Source organism: Rhagoletis pomonella, unplaced genomic scaffold (genome assembly GCF_013731165.1).
Source record: "Rhagoletis pomonella isolate Grant_MI unplaced genomic scaffold, Rhpom_1.0 Rhpom_scaffold_00005, whole genome shotgun sequence".
NCBI lineage: Eukaryota > Metazoa > Arthropoda > Insecta > Diptera > Tephritidae > Rhagoletis > Rhagoletis pomonella.
In genome coordinates this window covers 39,629,999-39,630,238 of record NW_023458559.1, presented here as the reverse complement: position 1 = coordinate 39,630,238, position 240 = coordinate 39,629,999, and the positions used below count along the sequence as shown (strand labels likewise).

At 34.6% G+C, this 240-nt stretch overlaps 1 protein-coding gene across 1 annotated transcript in view; it reads left to right on the top strand.

Moving 5' to 3' along the window:
- LOC118740097 (ruvB-like helicase 2) overlaps positions 1 to 240 on the top strand; it is a 26,393-nt gene that overhangs the window by 25,907 nt on the left and 246 nt on the right. The gene's annotated exons all lie outside the window — the stretch shown is intronic.

Sequence of the window (240 nt, the reverse complement as noted above, 5' to 3'; positions counted from 1 at the left end):
AAAAAAAAATAACATGAAAGCGCACATGTTGAATGCGAGGTGGTGGAAGGGTGCCATAAACATACATACATATTTACGCGCCGTATATGCAAACATATTTGTTTGCGTTCCCGTAATCCAATGAACGACGAAAGTGATATCCACATACATACTTACATATGATATATTCAAGCGTATTTGCATACAAATGTAGGTACATACATATGTACATAGGTATGTAGTATGTATATATGTACGTAT